This window comes from Aotus nancymaae, unplaced genomic scaffold (genome assembly GCF_030222135.1).
Source record: "Aotus nancymaae isolate 86718 unplaced genomic scaffold, 86718_ANA_hifiasm-v0.15.2.pri h1tg000059l, whole genome shotgun sequence".
NCBI classification, from domain to species: Eukaryota; Metazoa; Chordata; class Mammalia; order Primates; family Aotidae; genus Aotus; species Aotus nancymaae.
The window spans coordinates 2,123,129-2,131,791 of NW_026988473.1; the positions used below are offsets into that span (position 1 = coordinate 2,123,129).

Below are 8,663 nucleotides of genomic sequence, written 5' to 3' on the forward strand. Positions count from 1 at the left end.
GGCGGTGTGGTTGTGCATGCCTGTGGTCCCAGCTACTCGGGAGGCTGAGGCTGGAGGATCCCTCGAGCCTGGGAGATGGAGGTTGTAGTGAGCCGAGATTCTGTCACTACACTCCAGCCTGGGTGCTGAAGTGAGACCCCATCTCAAAAAAAAAAAAAAAAAAAATCAATATTCTTAAGTGAAATATCAGTCACATACAGAAAAATACTGTATTATTCCTCTTATGCAAGGTACCTACAGTAGTCAGATTCATAAAGACAGAAAGCAGAATGGTGGTTGCCAGGGGCTGGGGGAGGGGGAAATGGAGAGTTGTTCTTTGATGAGTGTGGAGTTTCCGTTTTCAAAGACGAAAGTGTTCTGGAAATTGGTTGCATAACAGTGTGCTTATACTTAACGCCACTGAGTATACACTTCAAAATGGTTAAGATGGTAAATTTTATGTGTATTTTACCAAAATTAAGAATTTTTTTTTTAAAAAAATGCATGAAGATCAAGTAGAGTTTATTCCAAGAATGTCAGAATGGTTCAACATTATAAACATCTATTACTGTAATTCACCACATCGGTGAACTAAAGGAGAAATGCATATGGTTATCTCAAAATATGCAGAAAAAGCATTTTATGAACTTCTATTACTATGATTAAAAACAAGAGTTAGGAACAAAGCGGAATTTTCTCAGGTTGTGAAAGCTATATACAGTTAAGTACGGTGGAATCAGTATCCACATTTTCTTCAAGATCAGGAACAAGACAAGGATGTCCTCTATCAAGGGTTCAGCAAGTGTTAGAAGTCCTGCCTAGAATCCCAGCACTTTGGGAGGTTGAGGCAGGAGGATCGCTTGAGCCCAGGAGTAACAACTTAGCCAAGATAGCAAGACCTTGTCTTTACAAAAAGAAAAAAAGCAAGAAAATTAGCTGGGCATGGTGGCACAGGCCTGTCTAAAGAGGCTGAGGCAGGGGGATCCCTTGAGCCCAGCAGGTCGAGGCTGCAGTGAGCGATGATCTCACCACTGCATTCCAGCCTGGGCAACAGAGCAAGACCCTATATCCAAAAAATAAAAGAAATTATTATTATTATTTTTTTTTAAAAAAAAGAAGTCCTGGCCAAAACCATAAGCCAAAAAAAAAGAAAGAAGAGTGAACTGTCATTACTGGCAGATCGTACTGGTATAGAAAAACCAACATAATCTACAAGCTACTTTAACAAATGAGAAGGTCAGGCATGGTGGCTCATGCCTATAATCAACACTTTTGGAGGCCAAGGCAGGAGGATTACTAGAGATCAGGAGTTTGGGACCAGCCTGAGCAACATAACCAGACCCTGTTTCTACAAATAAATTTAAAAATGTAGCTGAGCATGGTGGCATGTGCCTGTGGTTCTAGCTATTTTTGAAGTGGGAGGATCCCCTGAGCCCATGAGGCTGAGGCTGCAGTGAGCCATGATCAGACCACTGTACTCCACCCTGGGTGACAGAGTGAGACCCTATCTCAAAAACAGAAACAAAACCAACCAACCAAACAAACAAAAAAACAAACCCAGAGTTCAGCAATGTTACAGGGATAAAAATAAGCGGCTGGGTTGGGTGGCTCATGCCTTAATCCCAGCACTTTGGGAGGCCAAGGCGAGCAGATCACCTGTCAGGAGTTCAAGACCAGCCTGGCCAACTTGGTGAAACCCTGTCTCTACTAAAAACACAAAAATTAGCTGGTTGTGGTGGCAGGTGCCTGTAATCTCAGCTACTCAGGAGGCTGAGACAGGAGAATCACTTGAACCCAGAAAGCAGAGGTTGCAGTGAGCTGAGATCGAGCCATTGCACTCCAGCCTGGGCAACAAAGAGCAAAACTCCCTCTTTAAAAAAAAAAAAAAAGCTAACAAAAATTAAAACAATTTTTTTTTTTTTTTAAATGGAGATGGAGTCTTGCTCTTTCACCCAGGCTGGAGTGCAGTGGCACAATCTGGGCTCATTGCAACCTCTGCCTCAGCCTCCCAAGTAGCTGGAACCACAGGCACCCACCACCACACCCAGCTAATATTTTTGAGACTTTCTCTCAAAAGAAACAAACAACTTGGAACAGAGGCAAATGTACAATAGCTACCCTTGCCCCTCCAGAGGTCACAGTCTATAATCCCATAAGACCCAAGAACACCAGAAGTAAGTGAGCAATAGGGTTAATTTGGGCGGGAATCGGGGCAGCAACAGGATAAGTGGCACCCTAGGGTGGCTTTGCTTACCACGAATCAACAGTAAAGAACTTAACTCAAACCCTAGAATCCTTAGTCACCAACATGGGTCAGGCGTTAAAGGGAATTCAAGAATTCCTAGACTCATTGGCAAACAGTTCTCAGTAACAGATTCACATTAGATTATTTACTAACTGAACAAGGTGAAGTCTGTGCAGTTATTAACAAAACCTGCTGCATGTATATTACCAGCTCTAAACAGTTGAGGTTAACAGTCAAAAGATCTATGAGCAAGCTACTTGGCTACATAGATAGAACCAGGGCACCGAAGCCAGCTATATATGGTCAACTATCAAAAGTGCCTCCCCGAGTCTCACTTGGTTTTTACCTCTCCTAGGACTTTGGATAGCTGTCTTGTTATTCCTAATTTTTGGCCTTTGGTTGTTTAGCCTCTTAGTAAAGTGTGTGTCTTCTAGTTTACAACAGTTTCAGGTAAACACGATGCTGGTACAAGTCTTCCGACCCATCCATCTACTGACCTGGAGAATGAAAGCATCCTGCCTTTTGGACCCTGAGATAAGGTATCTGGAGATTTTTACTGCTCCAGCACTTGGCAGGGGCTATGCCCATAAACCCAGCAGAAAGCAGTTACAGAAGATGGATCTCTGCTTTTCTGCTGCCGCATTAAGATTAAGAAGGAGTATCTAATCTCAGCAGGGAATGGGGTAGGTGGTAGGACTCAACCCTGGAGGTGGGGCACAGGCACCAGACCAGATTGAGGACTAGCTAAAACAAGGAATGCTGGGCATGGTGACTCACACCTGTAATCCCAGCACTTTGGGAGGCTGAGGCAGGTGGGTCACTTGAGGCCAGGAATTTGAGACCAGCCTGGACAACATGGTGAAACATTGTCTCTATTAAAAATACAAGAATTGGGCCGGGCATGGTTGCTCACGCCTGTAATCTCAGCACTTTGGGAGGCCAAGGTGGGTGTATCACGAGGTCAGGAGTTCAAGACCAGCCTGGTCAACATGGCAAAACCCCATCTCTACTAAAAATACAGAAAAATTAGCTGGACGCGGTGGCAGGCGCCTGTAATTCCAGCTACTCAGGAGGGTGAGACAGAGAATTGCTTGAACCTGGGAGGGGAAGGTTGCAGTTAGCCAAGATCACACCACTGCACTCCAGCCTGGGTGACAGAGTGAGACCCCATCTCAAAAAAAAAAACCACAAAATTAGAATAATACCAGTGCATGTCAGTTTACCATTGCCATGGCAACACCTAGAAGTTACCACCCCTTTCCATGTCAATGACCAGACGACCCAGAAGTTACTACTTTTTTCCTAGAAATTTCTGGGTAATTGACCCCTCAATTTGCATGTAATTAAAAGTGGGTATAAATGTGGTTGTGGAACTGCCTCTGAGCTGCTGCTCGGGGCACACTGCCCGTGGGGTAACCCTGCTCCACAAGGAGCGGTAGCTGTGCTGCCCCCTTGCACTGCCACTTCAATCAAAGTTGCTTTCTAAAAAGTAAAAAATAAGGCCGGGCGTGGTGGCTTACGCTTGTAATCCCAGCACTTTGGGAGGCTGAGGTGGGCAGATCACAAGGTCAGGAGACCAGCCTGGCCAATATGGTGAAACCCCATCTCCACTAAAAATACAAAAATTAGCCGGGTGTGGTGGTGCATGCCTGTAATCCCAGCTACTTGGGAGGTTGAGGCAGGAGAATCACTTGAACCCAGGAGGCAGAAGTTGCAGTGAGCCAAGATCACACCACTGCACTCCAGCCTGGGTGAACAGAGCAAAACTCCCTCTCAAAAAATAAAAATAAAATGGCCACCAACGTGCCATCCAGACTGAGGAAGACCCAGAAACTTCGGAGTCACGTGAGCCACAGCCACATTGGCAAGCACCAGAAGCACCCTGGAGGCCTCGGGAATGCTGCTGGTATGCATCACCGCAGGATCAACGTTGGCAAATACCACCCAGGTTACTCTGGGAAAGTTGGTCTGAGGAATTACCACTTAAAGAGGAACCAGAGCTTCTGCCCAACTGTCAACCTTGACAAATTGTGAACAGACACGGGTGAATGCTGTTAGAAACAAGACTGGGGCTGCTGCCATCACCGATGTGGTGCGATCAGGCTACTACGGTGGGAAAGGGAAATCTCCCAAAGCAGCCTGTCATGGTGAAGACCAAGTTCTTCAGCAGAAGAGCTGAGGAGAAAATTAAGGGTGTCGGCGAGGACTGTGTCCTGGTGGCTTGAAGCCACATGAAAGGAGGTTCATTAAATGCTAACTACTTTAAAATAAATAAAGAAAAATTAAATTAAGTTTAAAAATTAAAAATTAAAAAAAAATTTAAGTTGCTAACACCACCAGCTCACTGTTGAATTCTTTCTCAGGTGAAGCCCAGAACTCTCTTGGGCTAAGCCCCAATTTTGGAGATCGCCTGCCCTGCATCAGTCTTGCTATGCTGAGGCTGACCTTGAACTCCTGGCCTCAAGTGATCCTCCTGCCTCAGCTTCCCAAAGTGCTGGGATTACAGACATGAGCCACTGTGCCTGGTCTGAAAAGGAGTGATTACTCTTTAACTAAGAGCATGTTGGCCGGGCTCGGTGGCTTATGCCTGTAATCCCAGCACTTTGGGAGGCCAAGGCAGGTGGATCACGAGGTCAGGAGATCGACACCATCCTGGCCAACATAGTGAAACCCTGTCTTAAAAAAAAAAAGAACATGTTAGACAAGGAGACAAAGACAGACAGACAGGAAATATGTGCCAGGTTGTAAACCAGCAAGGGGTTAATGATTAGATATGTACATATATGCAAATTAGCAGAAAAAAGGCTAGAAACCTAATAGCAAAAAGAAGTTATGAAGAGGCAGTTTACAGATGAGGGAATCCCAGTGGCTGACAAGGGCACAAAGAGCTGCTCAAACTCTCCAGCCATCAGAGAACCCAGAGGAACCTGAGGCACCACTTCAAATCCATCAGATCAGCAAGCCATTAAAAAGTTGGATGGTATCAGGCCGGGCACAGTGGCTCACATCTGTAATCCAAAAACTTTGGGAGGCCAAGGCAGGCAGATCATGAGTTCAAGAGATGGAGACCATCCTGGCCAACATGGTGAAACCCCGTCTCTACTAAAAATACAAAAATTTGCAGAGCATAGTGATGTGCATCTGTAATCCCAGATACTCAGGAAGCTGAGGCAGGAGAATCGCTTGAACCTGGAAGGCAGAGGTTGCAGTAAGCCGAGATTGCACCACTGCACTACAGCCTGGCAACAGAGTGAGACTCCATTACAAAAATAAATAAATAAAAATAAAAATTGGATGGTACCATGTGCTGAGACAGAACCAGAAGCCTCCAGGTGGAGTGTCAACTCTCACAGCCACTCAGGAGAGCATCTGTGGTACTGTGTGAAGTCATGAGTGCATGTGCCCCATAACCTGGAAATCCTACTCCAACAGGAGTTCTGCCACACTCCATAAGAGGACAGCAGGAAGATGTTCACGGCAGGGATGCCTGTGCTGGCAGGGTTGAGGCCAGTTTGAGTGTGCCACACTGTACAGGTGAGGTGGATCATAAAGGTGCTGGACACTTTAAGAACCTACCCCATGCTAGCATCACTGACTCAATCTTAGCTGTAAACTCCAACCTAGCTTCCCCCTTCCCTACCACCACCCCTTTGGGTGCATAACTGGGCCACACTGACTGTGTGCTTATGTCACACTGACTCTGCTTATCCCACCCTATGACCAATGAAACTGCATCCTGCTTGGCAGGCACACCTGCTATCGTGTATAACTCTCTTTGAACCCCCCTTGGTGATTGGAAATACCCTTAGCAACCAACAATCCTGGGAACCTCCTCCCCCCTGGTTATTAGCTAACTTGCCTGTTCTGCTTCTGTAAAATTTTGCTTCAGCTAGGCTCCCCTTCCCCTACCTAAATCAAGGTATAAAGGGAAATCAAGCACCTTCCTGGGGGCCAAGAGAAATTTGTGTGTTAGCCATCTCTCAGTCACCGGCTAATAAAAAGGACTCTTAATTTGGAACTCAGAGTGTGGCCCATTTCCTTCTAACTTGTTCGGTTATTACATTTGGAGGCCACGGAGAGATATTTCGCCACCGGGTGCAGACAGGGCTCGTTCCGGACCACCCCGAGCTGGGAGGCGGACTATAGGGGCAGTGTCCCCTGAGACGTTCCAGGGCCCCATAGGCCACCCCTTGCCAGTGGAGAACGGATCAACTCCCAGCGCCCTCCACCAAATTATTCTTCAGAGTCCCTGGTTCTGCTCTGTGGAGAAGGTAAGATCAAGTCAGGCCTGATCTGGTTATTCCTGGAAGTTACAGGGATCATCCAATTACTAGGATGCCAGAATTAACTATGGTAATTCCTGTGACCTTGGGCCCTGGGTGCCCCAGAGTCCCTGGTCCTGGTTCCAAGTTCTGGACTCTGGAAGAGTCCTGGTTCTGGGTTTTGGACTCTGGAAGAGTCCTGGTTCTGGTTTTTCTGTCTTTAAATTCTATGGGTCTAGGGTTCCTGGTTCTGTTGGCTTCTGGCTGGCTGCTTCTGGACTCTGGGTGTCTGGGGTCCCTGGTCCTGTCCTTCTGCCTGATCTAGAGGGGCTCAGCCCTGATAAGGGCACCCCCCTGGACTCCAGCGCCACTCCAGGACGCTGGAGGACAGAGTCCCTGGCAAACAAGATAAAAATTTTGTCAGGGTTCCAACTGTTTACAAAGTGTAAAAGACTGTAATAACCTCTAAATGAATGTGTGCATGCATGTGTGAGTGCGTGGGGACCTTAGAGGCTTGCATCTAAGGATCCAGTCTTCTGTCCTTAAAACTGCCATGATCATTTATCTCCCTCAGTGCCAGTTGTCCTGTTTTGTTCCTAACATCTGGATTTGTATGTCTCGTGTCTGTTGTCCTGTTTGTCTCTAGTATTTGAATTTGTATGTCCCAATGTCCTTATTGCCCAAGACAATCTGGTAAAAAAAATTTTTTCAAGGTCCTAAGTGCACACTTCTATCTCAGTCCTGTCTTTTCTGTCAAAAACAGATCATGTGTTGTCATGGGAAAAATTGTGCTGAACATCCACCAATCTGAAATTTCTGGCACCTTAGAGGTTGTTGGCACCTTAGAGGTTGTTGGCACCTAGATTGTCACACCCTACACCCTAACGACTGGTCTAACCCCTCCTTGACTGAGCCGGACTTCTCCTTTGCTCCGACCCTCAGCCTCCTGCTCCCCTGGGATTCCCCTCCGTCTCCTCCTCCTGGTCTCCTGTGGTCTCTCCGCCTATCGCCTCCGGACTGCAGCCTCGGCCGGAGGAGGCTGCCCCACTCCTCCCCTTAAGGGAGACACCACCCCCGCCAGGTAGTGAGCGAGCTGTCCCATTTTTGGTCTATGTCCCTTTTTCTACTTTTTTTTTTTTTTTTAAGACAGGGTTTCACCATGTTGGCCAGGCTGATTGATCTTGAACTCCTGACCTCAGGTGATCCGCCTGCCTCGGCCTCCCAAAGTGCTGAGATTACAGGTGTGAGCCACCACGCCCGGCCCCTTTTTCTGCTTCTAACCTGTACAACTGGAAGGCTCAAAGCCCACCTTTCTCTAAAAAATCTCAGGTCCTAACCTCACTGGTTAAGTCCATACTCCGGACTCTTCTCCTTTTTTACGTATGAAGAAAAGGAGCCGTATTCAAAGAGAGGCTGGAAAGCTTTTCCTTAGTTCAGTCAGTATGCTGGAGGAGGGAGCCCAAGACCTCCTAGAGAAAGTTTTTCCTTCACTTGGCCTAACTGGAACCGAAATACCTCGGGGCGTGGTGCCTCACACCGTAATCCCAGCACTCTGGGAGGCCGAGGTGGGTGGATCACCTGAGGTCAGGAGTTTGAGACCATCCTGGCCAATATGGTTAAACCCTGTCTCTACTAAAAATACAAAAATTAGCCTGACGCAGTGGCCTGTGCCTGTAATCCCCACTACTTGGGAGGCTGAGACAGGAGAATTGCTTGAACCCTAGAAGTGTAGGTTGCAGTGAATAGAGATCGAACCACTGCACTCCAGCCTGGGCAACAGAGCACAACTTTGTCTCAAAAAAAAAAAAAAAAAAAAATGAACCGTGGGGGCTGGCGGGGGTGGAAGAGGAGAAATACCTCTGTGAATTAGGTGGAGCTGGGTTCAAATCTCTGTTCTGCCATTTGCAAGTAGTTGAGACTTTGGCAAACCCCTCATTCATTTCTGCCACAAGTATTTATTAAGCATCTACTTAGTGCCAAACACTGTTGTGGGCGCTGTAGATACAGTGGTGAATAAAACAGTGCAAAATGAGATAATTTCAAGTGCTGTGTGATGCAAAACTGACTTTAGATTTTGCAGTCAAGGATGGCATTTCCAAGGGGTGACATTTGAGCAAAGATCCCCATGATGAAGGGAGCCAGCTATGAGAAAAGCAAGGCTAAGTGTTTTCCTGGCA

The 8,663-nt window shown here is 46.8% G+C and overlaps 1 pseudogene; it reads left to right on the plus strand.

Moving 5' to 3' along the window:
- Nucleotides 1–4,015: 4,015 nt before the first annotated feature.
- LOC105717660 (large ribosomal subunit protein uL15-like) lies at nt 4,016–4,449 on the plus strand (annotated as a pseudogene).
- Nucleotides 4,450–8,663: the final 4,214 nt, after the last annotated feature.